The sequence below is a fragment of the Dermacentor silvarum genome, chromosome 4, assembly GCF_013339745.2.
Source record: "Dermacentor silvarum isolate Dsil-2018 chromosome 4, BIME_Dsil_1.4, whole genome shotgun sequence".
NCBI lineage: Eukaryota > Metazoa > Arthropoda > Arachnida > Ixodida > Ixodidae > Dermacentor > Dermacentor silvarum.
In genome coordinates, this window is record NC_051157.2 from 189,143,327 (window position 1) to 189,162,489 (window position 19,163).

Here is a 19,163-nt window from a genome sequence, read left to right on the forward strand (position 1 = left end):
CTCCCAAGAGGCGCTTTTGGCGGTGGCCCATCCCCAGTGCTGGATGCTGCGCTGTCCTTGTCTCCGCCGTCGTCTCGGGGGCGCTTGAAGGTTGCACCGAGACTAGCAGCCCGGTCCCCGTCGTTGGCAGCCTCGCTCTGTTCCATTTCTGAATCGTCGTCATCGCTTTCGCCTTCACTCTTACCTTCCTTTCGAAGGGCAGCTTCCGTGTCGACCCGTGGCGGCCCAGTCACTTGCTCAGCAGCTTCGTCCACCTTGGCTTCAGCGCCCTCCGGCACTGTCACGGTACATGTTTTCGCTGGCGGCAAGTCTCCGGCTCCCTTAGCGGCGTCTTCATCCTCCGGCTGCATCCATCAGATTTTCGGCTGCCGCTTCACCCACTGCTGGACCTGTCGCTGTAGCGTACGTCTTCACGCAGTCGGCGTCGACGTGCCCAAAACGTCTGCAACGGGAGCAGCGCGGCACCTTACACTCTCGCCGGACGTGCCCAGTGCCCTGGCAACGCAAGCACTGCATGGGCCGACCGGGAACGACCACCAAAGCGAGTTTTCCGCCGACGCGGACCTGATGTGGAAGGTCCTCTACCTTGACTCCGGTCTTCAGCTTGAGGAGGACGGTCCGCGTGGTAGAGGTCTTGTCCCCCATACCTTGGACACGCCACCTCTCCTGACTTACCTCGTCCACGTTGCCGAAAGGCGCAAACGCCACCCGGACGTCATCGTCGGCAACGCCATACAGCAGCCAGTGAAGCCGAAGCTTCACCTGCTGGTCCGGTGGGTCGACGATGACGCACCGTCGTCCTTTCACTTGAAGTTCCTTCAGGGCCACCAGCCGTTTCGTGGTGGTCGCATCCTTAAGGGTCACCGCCCACACGTGATTGATCTGGTACGCCCCTATGCATACCACGCCAGGCAGCAAGCCCGTCGGCAGTAGGGCGTCTCTGAAGTCCTCGACCCTGTATGGTCTCGCACGTACATCCCCGTGTAAAAACACGGTGTTAGTAGCCACTCGTCCTTTAGGCAGTTGCGGCAAAATAAAAGGGTAATCCTTCTCTTCGTCGTTGGTCCTGTTTCCGCGGCCAAAAGTTACCGCTGTCGCTGCCCCGGGAGAGGCCATGATTCACGAACCGTCACGCTCGGTGGCCGGAAGCAGAATCGTTGCACCACAAGCCCAAATCCGGAAGGAAAGCTACTGGAGTACAGCCCATACTTCCCTTTTCGCCCAGGCATAAAATAGTGAAAGCGAGAAACGAGCTTGCCAGGATTCGAACCTGGAATCTTCTGATCCGTAGTCAGACGCGTTAGCCGTTGCGCCACAAGCCTGAATCCGGAAGGAAAGCTACTGGAGTACAGCCCATACTTCCCTTTTTGCCCAGGAAAAAGATAATGAAAGCGAGAAAACGAGCTTGATAGGATTCGAACCTGGAATCTTCTGATCCGTAGTCAGACGCGTTATCCGTTGCGCCACAAGCTCGAATCCGGAAGGAAAGCTACTGGAGTACAGCCCATACTTCCCTTTTCGCCCAGGCAAAAAATAATGAAAGCGAGAAACGAGCTTGCCAGGATTCAAACCTGGAATCTTCTGATCCGTAGTCAGACGCGTTATCCGTTGCGCCACAAGCCTGAATCCGGAAGGAAAGCTACTGGAGTACAGCCCATACTTCCCTTTTCGCCCAGGCAAAAAATAATGAAAGCGAGAAACGAGCTTGCCAGGATTCGAACCTGGAATCTTCTGATCCGTAGTCAGACGCGTTATCCGTTGCGCCACAAGCCTTTTTTTTTCTTTATTGCCGTCTTCGACACACAAAATCAAGGTTTACAATATGATAAAACGTGCCAACCACACTTTGGCTAGCAGAGTACTAAAATCTTTTCATTGACACCAGTTCATCGAGTACAGACATCCATTGTGGTGGATCAGGCAGTACTTTGTACGCGTCTCTCACGTAAACAACACTCTCAATGAAGTGTTCTCGCACCGGTATCACAACGATGTCTGCATGTTCAAATTGCATGCGAGTTTTCCACATCGCGTGGAGGCCCAGGACCATAATGAGGTCATACGGTACTTCCTCTGAGGAATCTACTGGCAAGAAGCGTATTCCATACGGGTCCAGAGGTAACTGTTTCTTCAGCGTTCTCTGCAGGACGTCCCAGTGAAAGATCGGGTCCCAGCAATCTAGGAAAACATGTTCTATTGTTTCAGGTTTTTTACATAAAAAGCAGTCAGTTGTCCAGGGGATGAAAATACCCTTGCTCTGAAGCCAGGTCTTAACGGGAAGTGTGCTTGTATGTAATTTGAAAAAGAAAGACTTAGTCGATGACCGTACTGGCATTTTCTTGACTCTCTTTAAAACGTCCTGTCCGGGGCCTCCACGGTGTGGCGAACGGTACAAAGGTACAGGTAGCATCGTGTCCACGAGATCTCTGTACAATTTGTTTTTTGTAACAGTGGACAGATACTGCTGCGAAAAACGCACATTCAACATCCTATACGCCAGCACCACTTCACGCAGGTACCCAGTCACGGTTCCCGGCATGTTCTGCGCCGACGAAACAACAAATCCCGGGAGAAGTCTACTCAGCCGTACTTGAATTAGCGTTCGAAGAAAGAGATCATTTTGATCCCGCAGAAACACAAAGCGTGACACAATTTGTCGCAAAAACAAGTGAACCAGACCAAGCCCACCTTTCTTTACCGGGAAAAACAAATTTGTTCGACTCGTCCTCTCCCAGGTAGAGGCCCAAATGAAAGTGGCGAAAATGCGGTGAATTTTTTGTACGCTTACCCGCGCAGCACACAACACATTCATAACATACCATATCTTGGAAACTAAAAAAAGGTTGCAAACGGTGGCTCTAGAAAACATTGACAATTGCTTGCCTCTCCAACCGTCAGCCTTTTCCTTTGCTCTCGAAACTTGGTCGAGCCAGTACGGTTCGGGCTCACGGTAGTTTCCGAGAGGTACCCCCAGGTACTGTGTAGGTAACCTTGACCAATTCAATCGAGAAAAGGTCTCCGGCGTGTCTTCCCAACTCCCATGCCAGAAGCCATAACTTTTATCCCAGTTTATCTGGGCTCCAGTTGAATCGCAAAACTTTTCGACTATAGCAGTTGCCTCTTTAATGCTCGCTTTATCTTTGCAGAAAATAGCGATGTCGTCTGCATACGCCAATATTTTAACACGTGCCGCCTGTAGTCGATAGCCTGCTATGCGTTCGTTGTTTTTAATGGCCAAACAGAGTGGCTCGAGATAAGCAGCAAAAAGAAGGGGCGAAAGCGGGCATCCTTGACGCACCGACGAGAGCACACGAAAGCTATCGGTGAGCTCCCCATTAACAATAATTCGCGTTGAGCAGTCTTTGTAAGCCATCGTGACACCTTCCGTTATCACACTGCCAACATTTGTATGTTCAAGTATGCCTAGCAGAGCCTTGTGCGAGACGAGGTCGAAGGCTTTTGCCAAATCGATCTGCATCATCGCGACGTAATCGCCAATCGCATCGCAACACTCTAGCACACTTCGAGCCACGTGTACATTTGTGGTAATACTGCGGCCTTTAATGCCACAAGTCTGGTGCGGCCCTACCAATGTTTTGATGACACTTTGCAGTCGTTTTGCTAATACTTTCGTGAATATTTTATAGTCAACGTTGGCTAGAGTTATCGGGCGATATGAGCCAGGCAACAAGCGTTTCTTTTCATCATCACTCTTCGGGATTAGTACGATATGCGATGTTGTGAAAGACAAGGGCAATCTTTTTCGGTCGTACGCTTCGCTAATCACTAGTTGGAGGACATGAACCAGCGCAGACTTAAAAGTTTTATAGAAAGTGGCCCCTAAGCCATCAGGCCCAGGTGCTTTACCGGGGGCCAACTCGTCTATTGCGCACTCTATCTCACTCAGGGTAATGGGATGTTCAAGCCGTGTCTTAACTTCTTCATCTAGCCTAGGCATCAATGAAAGGAATTCCATCTCATAGCCCCTCTTTAGGTTCACGTGGTTGACTCAAGAAGGCTTTGAAGTGATCGGCGATCCCTTGCTTGATGTCGTTTTGGTCGGACGTGATATCATTGCCTTTAGCTATCTGGCGGATTTCCTTCCGACACGCGTACCTTTTCTCGTCTGAGAGGGCTCGTTTTGTTGGCGCTTCTCCCGCCCACAGCTTCTCAGACCTTGATCGCACAACGGCCGCTTTGTACTTCTCAGAGTCTATCCTTTCGAGTTCGGTTTTTACTTCCTTTATTTCCTTAGTATACGCACCAGGCTGGACACTTTCCATGCTGATGAAAAATTGCAGTTGGTGGCGAAGGTTTGTTTCTGCCTGTTTCAGGTTATGCCGAAGTACACTGCTTCTTTCAATAGCCATAGTTTTAACTTTCTGTTTAAATTCTTCCCATTTAATGGCGAAGCTTTCTAGTTGGACTGAACTCAGGCTTTCTAGTTCCTTCGCAACAGCATCAACGAAACCATCGTCACCCAACAACTGCACGTTCAATTTCCAGAGGTCCCAATTAAAGGTGTGTTTGATCTGTCTTTTCCCAAAGGTGGCACTTACTAAGCAGTGATCGCTATAAGCAATGGGTTGCACATCATATTCACTACACAAAGGCACCAATTCGGCTGACACATATAATCTATCTAGCCGAGCGTGGCTATCACGCTGGAAGTGGGTAAACTGCGGGTGAGTACCGCTGGCGAAGACACTGCCGACATCTTCCAAGTCATAATCGTGCACCACCGCATTTAGCAATTCAGCACTCTTGTCGCGAACGTGTGAACATTTTGCGCGATCGTCAGCAGTGCACACACAGTTAAAATCGCCCAGCAGTATTACCACCTTCTGACAGTTTACGTACGTTTCAAGACGCTCAAAGAAGGATCGCCGGTCTGTTTCGATATTCGGTGCGTAGACACAAATGACACGGAAATCCTTATCGCAAAAACAAAAATCAGCCACTGAAAGGCGCCCAGTTTCACACGAAAACACTGACTGCACACAAATGCCAAAGTTTCTTCGAATGAATATAGCGCAACCACCTGATCCACCAACAGCGTGAGAAACACACACATCAAAGTGAGTACGAAAATTGGACACCATTCTGTCGGTTAGCTCTTGGCTCTCTATTTTGGTCTCTTGGATTCCCACAAGATGCAAGTCATTATCTAAGAGTAGACGACTTAGCTGACATTGTCGCCTTCTTGCGCTGAGCCCTCGTACATTTAAAGTGGCTACACGTAGCGTTCCTTCAATATTGGCCGCCATGACTAAACGGCAGAAGAGTGCCCATCAGTTACCCAAGGACGCGTGTTCATAATGATGCGCCGATAACCGCGGCGAGAGCCACAAAAGCAAACACAACTCGACCTCTCTAAGAAACACTCAAATGCAACTTGAGCCCCCGTTCCTGACACGTATCTAAAAAGGGTAGTGCTCAGGATGACGGCCATTGCACTCACCAACCCCCCTACCCGCCTAAGCTGTAGACAGTGCAAAATTACGGAGGCGGTTTACCCGCCTGCCGTGGATCGTCCGTAATGTTCGGCCGCAGCTTCAGGGTTGGTCGCCTCATACCTGGCGTTTTCGGCGGTGGCTCGTCTCCGCCATTGCTGTCTTGTAGCGTAGCCAGGCTATTGGCCTGGTCGTGTGGTCGTTTCCCCGCCTGCAAGTTAGCGAGCCCGGTATGGGTGTCCATGCCCTCAGGATCAGGGGGGGTGGAGGTCGCTCCCGGTTCAGGTAGGCTCTTTACCTCAGCGTTCGTCACAGCTACACTGTCCTCTGCCTTCTCTTGATGAGTGGCGACGGCCTCATCGACGTGTTGCCCCTGTTTCTCGAGTCGTGCCTCCGTCTTTGCCGCCTCGCCAGCTGCTTCCTTAGCCGTGGACGATGTGTCTTCCATGTCCGCCTCATCCATGAGTAGGGCGGAGTTGTCGTCGTTGCTCACGGGTCCGGTCACGCTAGCGTACGTCCGCTCGCACTGACTCTCTTCGTGACCGAAGCGTCGGCACGCACCACACCGCGGTATGCGGCAGTCGCGACGAATATGGCCCGTTCCGCGGCAGCGCAGGCAGAGTGGGGCCCTGCCCGGCACAACCACGAGAGCCAGCTCGCCGGAGACGCTCACCTGATGTGGCAGGTCGACCAGCGTTACGCCCGGCTTCAACTTCAGCGTAACCAGTCTTGTAGTCGAGTTCTTATCCGCCACGCCATGAACACGCCACCGCTCGCGGGCGACGTCCGTGACCTTTCCGAACGGCGCAAAGGCAAGACGCACGTCCTCGTCGGGAACGGTGTGCAGCAGCCAATGCACTTTCAAGCGCACATCCTGGTTGGCGGGGTCAATGACGAGGCATCGGCCCTTCTTGACCTGCAGCTCACCAACGCTGACGATCTTCTTCACCGCTTCGTCGTCCCTGAAGGTCACGGCCCAAACATGGCTCATACGGTAGGCCCCGAGAGCCACCACTTCCGGCAGGAGCGATAACGGGGCGAGCGCATCGCGGAAATCTTCCACCCGGTATGGGCGGGCCCTGATGTCACAATGTAAAAAAACTGTGTTCACAACAAAACGCCCTGTTGGCAAACTCGGCAAAACAACTTGGTACTCGTTGTCCGCAGCAAAATTCCTGTTACCGCGGCCGCTCTGGGCCGCTGAAGCCGCTCCTACGGAGCCCGTCATCGTGCGTCCGTCACGCTCGGTGGCCGGAAGCACTTGCGCCACAAGCCCGAATCCGGAAGGAAAGCTACTGGAGTACAGCCCATACTTCCCTTTTCGCCCAGGCAAAAAATAATGAAAGCGAGAAACGAGCTTGCCAGGATTCGAACCTGGAATCTGTTATCCGTAGTCAGACGCCTTATCCGTTGCGCCACAAGCCCGATTTTTTTTTCTTTATTACCGGTTTGCCACTTACAAACACACAACTCATACAGACAAGGATACAATTATAATAAAATACGCGTGAGCCTTATCATGGCTGGAGTGGGAGGTTAAAATGGCCTCAGAGAAGCCAGCTTATCAAGAACAGGTAACCAATCCGGTGGGTCTCTCTGGATTTTGAGAACATCTCGTACGTACACACAGTGTTCAATGAAGTTTTGCACTGCCGATCGTGCGTTTATATCCGCATTCCTGACCGCCATCCTCGTTTTCCATACACTGTGCAAGCACAACAGCATTAGCATGTCACATGGCACGTCCTCTGTATCTGCGCATGGCAAAAATCTGATACCAAAGGGTGATACTGGCAACTCCTTCTTGACTGTCCGCTGAAGAATGTCCCACAGGAAAACAGCATCGTGACAGTCCAGAAAGATGTGCTCTATCGTTTCGGTCTTCTGGCATATCAAACAGTGCAATCCCCATGGAACAAAGATACCTTTACTTTCCAGCCACGGTTTTACAGGGAGCGTGCCTGTGTGCAGTTGAAAAAAAAAAGGTTTTTGATGACGCTCTAACTGGCATTTTCCGAACTCGTTTTAAAACGTCACGTTCTTGTCCTAGTTGATAGATGGAGCGGTACAACGGTATTGGCAAAAATACATCGAGTAGATCTTTGTATAATCGTTTACGCGCAACTGTGCCCAGGTATTCTAAGGAAAATCGCGACTTCAGTACTTGATAAGCTGAGACAATTTCGCGCCAAAAGCTGCTCAGTGTTCCCCGTGTCTCTGCGTTTGACGACACAATATATTCCGGAATATGATTACACATTTTGGCATGTATAACAGCACTCAAGAAAATATCCCTTTGGTCTCGCAAAAAGAAAAACCATGAAACAATTTGTTTCAAAAACAAATGACACAGTCCAAGTCCTCCGTTTCGCATGGAAAGGAACAAGTTTGACCGACTGGTGCGTTCCCATGTAGAATTCCATATATAGGTGGCAAACACTCTGTGTAATTTCTGTACACAAATTCTACTCATACTGAACACTTGAAGTACATAAAACACTTTTGCAACAAAAAATACATTACAGACTGTTGCGCTTGAAAACATAGAAAAGTTATGCCCTCCCCATTTTTCAAACTGGTCTTTCAGCCTGTCTGTCTCTCCTGCCCAGTATTCTGTGGTATTTCTATAATGCTGAAGAGGCACTCCCAAGTAACTAGCAGGAATATTGGTCCATCGCATATTTGCATACGTCTCCGGCGTTTCCCCCCAATTTCCATGCCAAATGCCAAGAGACTTATCCCAGCTAATGGCACTTCCGGTAGCGCTGCAGAATGCTGTAGCTTCCTTAACAGCTTCTTTAACACTGTCCTTGTCTCTGCAGAATATGGCGATGTCATCCGCATATGCCAGTATCTTCACTTCACTGGTGTAATAGGAATAACCATGCACCCTTTCATTTCTTAGAATTTTTAAACATAAGGGTTCCAAATAAAGTGCAAAAAGAAGAGACGAGCACGCACACCCTTGTTTTATACCTGACAGCACTGGAATGTTCTCACTTAAGGTGTTGTTCATTATAAGGTTTACGGCACACTCTTCATACACCATTTTGATGCCTTTAGTGATGACGCTTCCTACATTACAATGTTCTAATACTGATAGTAATATGTCATGATTGACCCTGTCAAATGCTTTCTGAAGATCTAGTTGTATCATAGCTATGTTGTCAAGATTTATGTCACAGCATTCAAGGATAGTTCTAGCGGTGTGTATATTTGTGTAAATGGTCCTTCCTTTGATGCCACATGTCTGGTGAGGCAGTACGAGGTGTGTGATAACGCTCTGCAATCTCTTGGCTAGCACCTTTGTAAATATTTTATAGTCTACATTTGTAAGGCTTATTGGTCGATAGGCCTCAACAGCCATCAATTTCCTGGGATCATCTGATTTTGGAATTAATACTACATGGCATTTTCTAAACGATAATGGTGCCCTTTTTCGATCATAGCACTCATCTATCACGCGGTGTAACGCTTGTGCCAGTTCTTTCTTGAAGGTTTTGTAAATGGCAGCGCCTAGTCCATCAGGCCCGGGTGCCTTGCCGGTGCTTAGCTCATCAATGGCCTGTTCTACCTCATGCAGACTAATTGGCCGCTCAAGCGTTTCTCTCACTTCATCGTCTAGCCTTGGCATGAGCGATAGAAAATCATTTCGAAAGGCTACTGTATCTTTTATTTTAGGGCTTAGCAGTCTTTGATAACACTCAACAAACGCTTTCTTTATCAATTCTTTATCACGTGTCGCTTCGTTTTTATATCTTATTTCTTTTATCTCTTTTTTTACTGCTTGCCTTTTTTCTTCACCGAGTGTCCGCTTAGTAGGCGTTTCTCCGAGCCATAGTCTTTCCGCTCGTGCTCTGACCATCGCCCCGCGATATTTATTCTCATCAATCACTTCAAGTTTACTTTTCAGGTCACGTATTTCCTTGCTAAAGTGTCCAGGGTTAGTACTCTCAACAGTAGTCATAAAATCTAACGTGCTCTTTAGTTCTTTCTCTTGCTGTTTTTCATTGCTACGCAGCACGCAAGCTCGTTCAATCGCGGCAATCTTTACTTCGTTCTTAAATTGTTCCCAAACTATTGTGAAGTTAGAAGTTTCAACCGAAAATATTCCATCCATCTTCTCCTTTACTTTCTTAAGAAAAGTTTCATCATCCAACAATTTATCATTTAATTTCCACAAATTCCAACTGAATCTTGATACTTTTGCTTTGGTACCTACTGTCGCTGTCACCAAGCAGTGATCACTAAATGTGACGTTCTTTACTCGGTACGTAGTAAGATGCGGTGTGATTTCAGCAGAAACATATATGCGGTCAAGTCTAGCGTGACTTACACCTTGCTAGTGCGTATACTGTACGTGCTCGTCGCCGTCAAAAATACAAACAACGTCGTCTAGTTCAAATTCGTTTACAAGAGTGCTCAACAGTAACGCACTTTTATCGCGATAGGTCAATCTGTTTGCTCGATCTTGCGGTCTACACACACAGTTAAAGTCCTCAAATAATATTATGTTTCTTTCGCACGTCATACAGGCTTTCAGGTTTCCTATGTATTCTTCGCGTTCGTGTATCTTATTCGGCGCATAAACACATATTGCACGCCAGAGGAGGCCGCAAAAACTAAAGTCGATGACTAGTAGCCTACCGTCATCACTGGACGTGACAGTTTGCACAACAATATCAGTGCCTTTTCGAACAAGTATTATGCAACCCGCGGAAGTTCCTCTGGCGTGAGACACGCATACATTATACCTATTCCTGAAAGGCTCGACCATTCTGTCTGTTTGCTCTTCGCTTTCTACTTTGGTTTCCTGCACTGCCATTATGTCGATATCATCTTCTAACAAGAGCCGGTTTATCTGGCACTGCCTTCTGCGGGATGCCAGACCCCTCACATTTAACGTCCCTACGCAAAAGGGAACTGTCAGACTAACAGCCATGTTTAGATTAGGCATACAGACAGAATGATACTCACGTCTGGGCAGGCAATAAAGGCAATAAACAGTACGCGGCAAAATCTACATGTCCGCTAGGGTAGGTCTTGCACTGAGGGCACGCTGTCTCGGCACAGTCCGTTCCCCGCTATTGCGGGGGTGGTGTTGAAGTCGTCCGCCTGTCAGGCGGTATGTTCGGCTTCGGTTTGAAGCCGGGTCGCCTTGTTATAGGCCTCTTCGGTGAGGGCTCGCCGGTGCTCGATCGTTCCGGTGTGTCTTCACATCCATCAATGACCTCACGAGGCCTCTTTGCAGCTGCTTTGGCAGCTGCTATCATTTCGATATCCTCAGAATTCCCGGTCCCGTCTTTCGTGGTCGACTCCGACGTGCTCGCTGATGGCGCACCCTTTGTGTCAGTCATATTTTCTTCAGTAGTCGGTTTCTCAGACAGCACGCTCTTTGCGTCGACAGTCTGGCCGCCACTGGAGCTCTTGGTTTCCTCCGGTGTTGGAGTCGCTTCCGGGTGCGTGCTATCTGCCGCCTGCTCATCGGTCTCTGCTCGGGACGCCGCATCAGCGTCAGCGTGGTCCATTATGTGTTCAGCCATTTCGTCGCTTTTGACTGGGCTTATTACCGCAGCATACGACCTCACGCACTCTTGTTCCTCGTGGCCGTAGCGGCGGCAAAGTGCACAGCGTGGTATGCGGCACTCGCGCCGGATGTGTCCCGTTCAATGGCACCGGAGGCATAACGGGGGTCTTCCTGTAACATGCACGAGCGCTAAGTTCTCCGCTACACGCACCTGGTGAGGCAAGTCTTCAACTGTCACGCCAGTTTTTGGCTGGAGTGTGACCAAACGGGTGGTGGACCCTTTGTCATTGCATCCCTGTACTCGCCACTTTTCTCGGGTGACATCTGTAACCTTTCCGTAAGGGGCTAAGGCTGCACGAACCTCGTCGTCATGAACGAAGTGCAACAGCCAATAAAGCTTCAGCCTGATGCCTTGGTTGCACGGATCAAAAACCATGCAGGGTTGGTCTTTCACGTTGAAAGATTCCAACGCTAGCATCTTTTTCTTCGAAGCCTCATCACGGAAGGTCACCTCCCATACGTGGTTCATTTGGAAGGCGCCAAGGGCCACCACTTCCGGCAGCAGTGCAAGACTCGCGATAGCATCTCGAAAGTGCTCGACCCGATACGGCCTGGTTTTAACGTCAGCGTGCAAAAATACAGTGTACAAAACTGAAGTACCTGAAGGCAGATGAGGCAAAACAACTTGGTATTCCGGGTAAGGCTTATCCGTACACCTGGTACCACGGCCGAGGGCCGCTGTAACTGCCCCTACGGAGCAAGGCATTCTGCGTCCGTTCACTGCGGTGGCCGGAAGTAGAATCCGCGCCACAAGCCCGAATCCGGAAGGAAAGCTACTGGAGTACAGCCCATACTTCCCTTTTCGCCCAGGCAAAAAATAATGAAAGCGAGAAACGAGCTTGCCAGGATTCGAACCTGGAATCTGCTGATCCGTAGTCAGACGCCTTATCCGTTGCGCCACAAGCCCGAATCCGGAAGGAAAGCTACTGGAGTACAGCCCATACTTCCCTTTTCGCCCAGGCAAAAAATAATGAAAGCGAGAAACGAGCTTGCCAGGATTCGAACCTGGAATCTTCTGATCCGTAGTCAGACGCGTTATCCGTTGCGCCACAAGCCCGAATCCGGAAGGCAAGCTACTGGAGTACAGCCCATACTTCCCTTTTCGCCCAGGCCAAAAATAATGAAAGCGAGAAACGAGCTTGCCAGGATTCGAACCTGGACTCTTCTGATCCGTAGTCAGACGCGTTATCCGTTGCGCCACAAGCCCGAATCCGGAAGGAAAGCTACTGGAGTACAGCCCATACTTCCCTTTTCGCCCAGGAAAAAGATAATGAAAGCGAGAAACGAGCTTGCCAGGATTCGAACCTGGAATCTGCTGATCCGTAGTCAGACGCGTTATCCGTTGCGCCACAAGCCCGAATCCGGAAGGAAAGCTACTGGAGTACAGCCCATACTTCCCTTTTCGCCCAGGCAAAAAATAATGAAAGCGAGAAACGAGCTTGCCAGGATTCGAACCGGGAATCTTCTGATCCGTAGTCAAACGCGTTATCCGTTGCGCCGCAAGCCCGAATCCGGAAGGAAAGCTACTGGAGTACAGCCCATACTTCCCTTTTCGCCCAGGCAAAAAATAATGAAAGCGAGAAACGAGCTTGCCAGGATTCGAACCTGGAATCTTCTGATCCGTAGTCAGACGCGTTATCCGTTGCGCCACAAGCCCGAATCCGGAAGGAAAGCTACTGGAGTACAGCCCATACTTCCCTTTTCGCCCAGGCAAAAAATAATGAAAGCGAGAAACGAGCTTGCCAGGATTCGAACCTGGAATCTTCTGATCCGTAGTCAGACGCGTTATCCGTTGCGCCACAAGCCCGAATCCGGAAGGAAAGCTACTGGAGTACAGCCCATACTTCCCTTTTCGCTTAGGCAAAAAATAATGAAAGCGAGAAACGAGCTTGCCAGGATTCGAACCTGGAATCTGCTGATCCGTAGTCAGACGCCTTATCCATTGCGCCACAAGCCCGAATCCGGAAGGAAAGCTACTGGAGTACAGCCCATACTTCCCTTTTCGCCCAGGCAAAAAATAATGAAAGCGAGAAACGAGCTTGCCAGGATTCGAACCTGGAATCTTCTGATCCGTAGTCAGACGCGTTATCCGTTGCGCCACAAGCCCCACCACCCCCCCTTTTTTTTATTTATTGCCGGTCTTTGACAATGTACAATGCACACGGTATAGAAACAGACATCAGAAAAAGAACACCTACAGAACATACTGAAAAACATGAAAGCCATCAGCCCAACATGGACTGGCGTTGTCAAACTAAAATTCTTTTAAAGCTGTCAGAGGTTCTATCCTCGACAGCCAATCGGGTACAATATCTTGCATTTTCTTAATTTCAATGTAACGAGACATACTTTCTCGAAAATAAATACGAGCAGGCCTAGCATCTGGGTCGCAATGGTACCCTGCCATTCGTGCCCGCCATAAACAGTGGAGGCCATTGAGCATAATTAGGTCGTATGGAACCCCGTCCTCATTGTCAATCGGTAAGTACCTGATCCCATGCGGATTCAACGGAAACTCCTTCTTGATTGTCCGTTTTAGGACGTCCCAGAAGTACACCCCTTCCCAGCAATGCAAAAACAGATGATCTACAGTTTCAGGTTGCTTGCAAATCAAGCAGTGTGGGCCCCATGGTACAAGGAAGCCGCGTTCTTCCATGAACGTCTTCACTGACAGTGTTCCTGTGTGTAGCCTAAAAAAGAATGTTTTAGCCCCAGTAGGCACCTCCATTCTTTTCACCCGTTTAAGGACATCCTGTCCTGGTCCTCCACTGTATATCGCTCTGTACAATGGCACTGGAAAAATAATATCGCATACATCTTTATATAATGTCTTTCTTTTCACGGCAGATAAATAATCGAAAGAAAAACGCACAGAAAGAAATCGCACACTGTCAACTACCTCTTTAAGATAGCCGCGAATCGTTCCTGGCATACTATTGGTACTAACAATGAGCGCCGGCAGCGCAGCTCTTAATCTGAGCTGTAATACCGTACGCAGAAAAGGATCACGCACATCTCGAAAAAACAAAAATCTATTGACAAGCTGTCGTACAAAAAGATGCGCCAAGCCCAGGCCACCTTCCTTCCCCCGCCTGAACAGATTTGTTCGGCTACATCTTTCCCAGTTAGAGTCCCAGATAAAAACGGCGAACACTCTGTGCAATCTTTGCACATTTACCCTTGAACAAAACAACGTCTGCATGACGTACCACAACTTCGTAATGAAAAACAAATTACATACAGTTGCCCTTGCGAAAATGGACAGGTTGATGCCTTTCCACCTGTCTGCTTTTTCTTTTGTTTCTTTTATTTGGTTCGTCCAGTATTCCTCGCTCTGTTTGTAGCTATCCAAGGAAACACCGAGATACTTGGTAGGGGTTTTCACCCAGCTCACATTCGCAAAGTTGTCCGGGGCCGAGGACCACTCTCCGTGCCACAAACCGAGGGACTTACCCCAGTTCACTTTACTGCCCGTTACATCACAAAACTGTTTCACCACGCGTATTGTTTCCGTTACGCTTTCTCTGTTTGTACAACACACGGCGATATCATCTGCATATGCCAGGAGCTTGACTTCTGCGGCTGCCAAGCTATAACCGCGTATTTGATCGTTCTCAGTTATCGCCAAACACATCGTTTCAATGTAAACTGCAAACAAAAGAGGACTGAGGGGGCAGCCTTGACGCACAGAACGCATGACGTTAATGGGGGCCCCCAATGATTTATTCACAATTAAACGTGTTGTGCAGTTCTGATACGCCAATGCCACTCCCTCAGTGATGATGGCACCTACATTAACGTGATCCAGAATGGCAAACAAAATATCATGAGACACACAGTCAAAAGCTTTCTCTAGGTCAAGCTGGAGCACTGCGACGCCATCGTAAGTGAGGTCACAGCACTCGAGCACGCACCGCATCGTGTGAATATTCGAAAAAATTGACCTCCCTTTGATCCCACACGTTTGGTGGTCTGCGACGATTTCTTTGATGACGCTTTGAAGTCTGGCTGCCAAAACCTTCATGAAAATCTTATAGTCGACACTGGTTAAAGATATCGGCCTATAAGATGTCACGAGCCTAAGTTTCTCCGCTTTGTCACTCTTAGGTATCAAGATGGTATGCGCTTTACTAAAAGAAGGCGGCAAAGCTTTGTTCACATACGCGGCGTTAAACAGGTCTGTTAGCAGGGGCGAAAGTTCTTTCTTGAAGGCTTTATAAAAACACACGCTCAGACCGTCAGGTCCGGGTGATTTGCCATTGTTCAAATCATTTATTGCTTTTTCGACTTCGTGTTCTCTTATATTGCCTTCTAATAGGTCCTTCGTGTCGTCACTTAATCGCGGCATGCGACTGAGAAAGACCCTTTTGAACTCATCTACATTGGCTTCTTGATATGCAAACAATGACTGGTAATACTCTAAAAACGCTCGGCCTATGCTCTTATTATCGTCGACGAGTGTGCCATTCCACGAGATCTTATCGACATGATTACGTCGACCATGAGCTTTTTCAAGTCCAAGCGCCCTTTTGGTGGGCGTCTCCCCCGCTACTAATGCGTTTGCTCTTGCGCGCACAATCGCACCTTGATAGCGTTCTTTGTCCAACTGTTCGATTTTTTCTTTGATGGTTCGCATATCTTGCTTATACGCCCCTGGCTCTTCGCACTCCAGCGCTATCAGCTGATTAAGTATCTTTCGTAAGTCTCGTTCTTTCATTTCCCTCTCAAACTTTAAGCAGCTAGATCTTTCTATTGCTTTCATTTTTACCTTCTGTTTGAACCATTCCCATTTCTCTGCTATTGTTTCAATACATTCATCGCTTACTTCCATAACGGCCTCATGAATTGTATCTACAAATGGCGCGTCTTTTAGAAGTAAGGCATTCATTTTCCATTGGTCCCAGTTAAAAGATTGACTCTTCTTCTTCATTCCTATGGTACACATCACCAAGCAGTGATCGGAGAACGACACAGGTGCAACAGAATAACTGTGGCACTTTGGAATCATGTCCTGTGACATGTACAAGCGGTCTAACCGCGCATGGCTACTGCCTTGAAATCGCGTATACATCACTTCCCGCTCCCCCTCCAGACAGTCACATACATCGTCTAGTTCACTTTCGCTGATCAGCCTAGACAATATATGACTGCTTTTATCGCGGATACTTTTCACTGCTAATAAACTGAAAAAGTTTCGAAAAAAATAAAGCACGTTCTTCTACACCATTTGGCGCATATATGCATATAACTCGAAATTGAACTTCACAAAAAACAAAATCGCAAAATACGATCCTTCCGGCTTGACACGAAAACACACTTTGTACTACAAGGTTTTGCAACTTCTTAACAAACAGGACGCATCCGGCGGACGTCCCTACCGCGTGGCTCACGACCGCATAATATCTAGTCGTGAAACGCCGCACCATGCTCCCGGTCTCCTCCTCCCCGTCTACCTTGGTCTCCTGGACAGCTAAAACATCTATGTCGTGGTCAGTGACCAACCGTAGGACTTGATTTTGCCTACGGCTAGCCGCCAAGCCTCTCACGTTTAGTGTGGCAATACTCAGTGTTGGTTCAGGAGCCATGCTGTACTAAAGAATGAGGTAGGCCCGGAGCATGGTGCTTACCTTTCACGACTAGCCTTCGGCTAGCCGCCTCCGGAGCCGCCCGGCTTCCCGGCGTTGTTGATGGTGTGCTGTGCTTTGTCCCGAGGCCTTCTCTCGGGCGGAACATTCGGTTTGGGTTTGAAACCCGCACGCCTCCCAAGAGGCGCTTTCGTCGGCGGCCCGTCCCCGGTGCTGGATGCTGCGTTGTCCTGGTCTCCGGCGTCGTCTCGGGGGCGCTTGAAGGTTGCACCGAGACTAGCAGCCCGGTCCCCGTCGTTGGCAGCCTCGCTCTGTTCCATTTCTGATTCATCGTCATCGCTTTCGCCTTCACTTGCACCTTCATTTGCAAGGACAGCTTCCGTGTCGACCCGTGCCGGCCCAGTCACTTGCTCAGCAGCTTCGACCACCTTGGCTTCAGCGCCCTCCGGCACTGTCACGGTACTTGTCTTCGCTGGCGGCACATGGTCTCCGGCTCCCTTAGCGGCGTCTTCAGCCTCGACTGCGTCCATCAGCTGTTCGGCTGCCGCTTCACTCACTGCTGGGCCTGTAGCTGTAGCGTAGGTCTTCACGCAGTCGGCTTCGACGTGCCCAAAACGTCTGCAACGGGAGCAGCGCGGCACCTTACACTCTCGCCGGACGTGGCCATTGCCCTGGCAGCGCAAGCACTGCATAGGCCGCCCGGGAACGACCACCAAGGCGAGCTCTCCGCCGACGCGGACCTGATGAGGAAGGTCCTCTACTTTGAGACCGCTCTTGAGCTTGAGCAGCACGGTCCTGGTGGTTGACGTCTTGTCCCCCATGCCTTGGACGCGCCACCTCTCCCGGCTTACCTCCTCCACCTTGCCGAAAGCCGCGAACGCCGTCCGGATGTCCTCGTCGGCCACGCCGTACAGAAGCCAGTGAAGCCTAAGCTTCACCTGCTGGTCCTGTGGGTCGACGATGACGCACCGTCGTCCCTTCACCTGGAGCTCCTTGTGGGCCACCAGTCGTTTTGTGGCGGTCGCATCCTTGGGGGTCACCGCCCAGACGTGGTTAATCTGGTACGCCCCTATGCATAGCACCTCCGGCAGCAAGCCTGTCGGCAGCAGGGCGTCCCTGAAATCCTCAACCTTGTAAGGTCTGGCACGCACATCACCATGCAAAAACACGGTATTAATCGCCACTCGTCCTTGGGGCAGTTGAGGCAGAATAAACGGATATTGGTTGTCATCGTCGTTGGTCCTGTTACCGCGGCCAAAAGTGACCGCTGTCGCTGCCCTTGAAGAGGCCATGATCCTACGAACCGTCACGCTCGGTGGCCGGAAGCAGAATGTGCGCCGCAAGCCCGAATCCGGAAGGAAAGCTACTGGAGTACAGCCCATACTTCCCTTTTTGCCCAGGAGAAAGATAATGAAAGCGAGAAACGAGCTTGCCAGGATTTGAACCTGGAATCTGCTGATCCGTAGTCAGACGCGTTATCCGTTGCGCCGCAAGCCCGAATCCGGAAGGAAAGCTACTGGAGTACAGCCCATACTTCCCTTTTTGCCCAGGAAAAAGATAATGAAAGCGAGAAACGAGCTTGCCAGGATTCGAACCTGGAATCTGCTGATCCGTAGTCAGACGCGTTATCCGTTGCGCCACAAGCCCGAATCCGGAAGGAAAGCTACTGGAGTACAGCCCATACTTCCCTTTTCGCCCAGGCAAAAAATAATGAAAGCGAGAAACGAGCTTGCCAGGATTCGAACCGGGAATCTTCTGATCCGTAGTCAAACGCGTTATCCGTTGCGCCGCAAGCCCGAATCCGGAAGGAAAGCTACTGGAGTACAGCCCATACTTCCCTTTTCGCCCAGGCAAAAAATAATGAAAGCGAGAAACGAGCTTGCCAGGATTAGAACCTGGAATCTTCTGATCCGTAGTCAGACGCGTTATCCGTTGCGCCACAAGCCCGAATCCGGAAGGAAAGCTACTGGAGTACAGCCCATACTTCCCTTTTCGCCCAGGCAAAAAATAATGAAAGCGAGAAACGAGCTTGCCAGGATTCGAACCTGGAATCTTCTGATCCGTAGTCAGACGCGTTATCCGTTGCGCCACAAGCCCGAATCCGGAAGGAAAGCTACTGGAGTACAGCCCATACTTCCCTTTTCGCTTAGGCAAAAAATAATGAAAGCGAGAAACGAGCTTGCCAGGATTCGAACCTGGAATCTGCTGATCCGTAGTCAGACGCCTTATCCATTGCGCCACAAGCCCGAATCCGGAAGGAAAGCTACTGGAGTACAGCCCATACTTCCCTTTTCGCCCAGGCAAAAAATAATGAAAGCGAGAAACGAGCTTGCCAGGATTCGAACCTGGAATCTTCTGATCCGTAGTCAGACGCGTTATCCGTTGCGCCACAAGCCCCACCACCCCCCCTTTTTTTTATTTATTGCCGGTCTTTGACAATGTACAATGCACACGGTATAGAAACAGACATCAGAAAAAGAACACCTACAGAACATACTGAAAAACATGAAAGCCATCAGCCCAACATGGACTGGCGTT

General features: G+C 49.7%; 13 non-coding genes across 13 annotated transcripts; all 13 read right to left on the minus strand.

The window, feature by feature from the left end:
* Nucleotides 1-1,249: 1,249 nt before the first annotated feature.
* On the minus strand, nt 1,250-1,322 carry Trnar-acg (transfer RNA arginine (anticodon ACG)). The gene has a single exon. It is a non-coding gene; the product is annotated as a tRNA-Arg (tRNA).
* A 228-nt stretch (nt 1,323-1,550) lies between these two features.
* On the minus strand, nt 1,551-1,623 carry Trnar-acg (transfer RNA arginine (anticodon ACG)). Its single transcript has one exon. It is a non-coding gene; the product is annotated as a tRNA-Arg (tRNA).
* A 77-nt stretch (nt 1,624-1,700) lies between these two features.
* On the minus strand, nt 1,701-1,773 carry Trnar-acg (transfer RNA arginine (anticodon ACG)). The gene has a single exon. It is a non-coding gene; the product is annotated as a tRNA-Arg (tRNA).
* Nucleotides 1,774-12,024: 10,251 nt separating this feature from the next.
* Trnar-acg (transfer RNA arginine (anticodon ACG)) lies at nt 12,025-12,097 on the minus strand. Its single transcript has one exon. It is a non-coding gene; the product is annotated as a tRNA-Arg (tRNA).
* Nucleotides 12,098-12,174: 77 nt separating this feature from the next.
* Trnar-acg (transfer RNA arginine (anticodon ACG)) lies at nt 12,175-12,247 on the minus strand. The gene has a single exon. It is a non-coding gene; the product is annotated as a tRNA-Arg (tRNA).
* Nucleotides 12,248-12,324: 77 nt separating this feature from the next.
* Trnar-acg (transfer RNA arginine (anticodon ACG)) lies at nt 12,325-12,397 on the minus strand. The gene has a single exon. It is a non-coding gene; the product is annotated as a tRNA-Arg (tRNA).
* A 227-nt stretch (nt 12,398-12,624) lies between these two features.
* Nucleotides 12,625-12,697, minus strand: Trnar-acg (transfer RNA arginine (anticodon ACG)). The gene has a single exon. It is a non-coding gene; the product is annotated as a tRNA-Arg (tRNA).
* A 77-nt stretch (nt 12,698-12,774) lies between these two features.
* Nucleotides 12,775-12,847, minus strand: Trnar-acg (transfer RNA arginine (anticodon ACG)). The gene has a single exon. It is a non-coding gene; the product is annotated as a tRNA-Arg (tRNA).
* A 227-nt stretch (nt 12,848-13,074) lies between these two features.
* Nucleotides 13,075-13,147, minus strand: Trnar-acg (transfer RNA arginine (anticodon ACG)). Its single transcript has one exon. It is a non-coding gene; the product is annotated as a tRNA-Arg (tRNA).
* A 5,052-nt stretch (nt 13,148-18,199) lies between these two features.
* Nucleotides 18,200-18,272, minus strand: Trnar-acg (transfer RNA arginine (anticodon ACG)). Its single transcript has one exon. It is a non-coding gene; the product is annotated as a tRNA-Arg (tRNA).
* A 227-nt stretch (nt 18,273-18,499) lies between these two features.
* Nucleotides 18,500-18,572, minus strand: Trnar-acg (transfer RNA arginine (anticodon ACG)). Its single transcript has one exon. It is a non-coding gene; the product is annotated as a tRNA-Arg (tRNA).
* Nucleotides 18,573-18,649: 77 nt separating this feature from the next.
* Nucleotides 18,650-18,722, minus strand: Trnar-acg (transfer RNA arginine (anticodon ACG)). The gene has a single exon. It is a non-coding gene; the product is annotated as a tRNA-Arg (tRNA).
* A 227-nt stretch (nt 18,723-18,949) lies between these two features.
* Nucleotides 18,950-19,022, minus strand: Trnar-acg (transfer RNA arginine (anticodon ACG)). The gene has a single exon. It is a non-coding gene; the product is annotated as a tRNA-Arg (tRNA).
* Nucleotides 19,023-19,163: the final 141 nt, after the last annotated feature.